At 37.6% G+C, this 881-nt stretch overlaps 1 pseudogene; it reads left to right on the top strand.

Moving 5' to 3' along the window:
• Window positions 1-182: 182 nt before the first annotated feature.
• LOC111730269 lies at window positions 183-298 on the top strand (annotated as a pseudogene).
• Window positions 299-881: the final 583 nt, after the last annotated feature.

Genomic DNA, 881 nt, shown 5'->3' with positions numbered 1-881 from the left:
TGTGACGGGCAGGGCTGGGGGAGAGGAAGGAGGGAATGACTGCTAGTGTGCGTGCTGTTCCATTTGGGGTGCAGAAAATATTCTAAAGTTGGATTGTGGACGTGGTTCATATGTAGCGGTCAGCACGTCTGCTTTACATGCAGAAGGTCCTGGTTCACACCCCAGTGGAGCCACGGTCTATGGTCTATTGCCGTGCCACCCTGAACAAGCCCGATGTCTCATTTTGGAAGCTAAGCAGGGCCGGGCCTGGTTAGTACTTGGATGGGAGACCACCTAGGAAGACCAGGTGCTGTAGGCATAAATAATAATAATAATAGAAAAATAAAGTCGGATCGTAACAATGCTATACAGCTCTGTGAATGTACCAGAAACCATTAACGGGTCTATTTTATATGGGAGAACTTCATGGTAGGTAAAAAATATATATCAATAAAGCTATCAGACAAAACAAATAAAGTGCCGTCAACTCAATAAGGAAAATTTTTGTGAAAACCTAAGGACACAGGTAAATATAAATTGCCGATAACTGTAATAGAGATGATGAACTATCTTTATGATTTATAACAATTAAAATAAAATGCCATTTTTTAGTTTTGCAAGGATTTCAGAGTTTGGTAATGCTCCGTCACATAGTGGTGGGAATTAAATTGGAACAGATATTTTTGGGGGCAACTTTAATAGATCAATAAGATATAGATGCAGATATGATATAAAAATATGTCAACATTTGAAAGTGTGTGTATATGTATGATATATGTGCGTGTGTATATACGTATATATATTGACCCAGCAATTGTTTCTAGACCTTTATCCTAAATATCTACAAATAGGTAAATATATAAAGATATTCAATTCTTCATGTTTGGTACAGTGAAAAATAG

This window comes from Pteropus vampyrus, unplaced genomic scaffold (assembly GCF_000151845.1).
Source record: "Pteropus vampyrus isolate Shadow unplaced genomic scaffold, Pvam_2.0 Scaffold304, whole genome shotgun sequence".
Classification (NCBI taxonomy): Eukaryota; Metazoa; Chordata; class Mammalia; order Chiroptera; family Pteropodidae; genus Pteropus; species Pteropus vampyrus.
The sequence above is the reverse complement of the archived record's forward strand: the minus strand, read 5'-3'. Positions and strand labels throughout refer to the sequence as shown.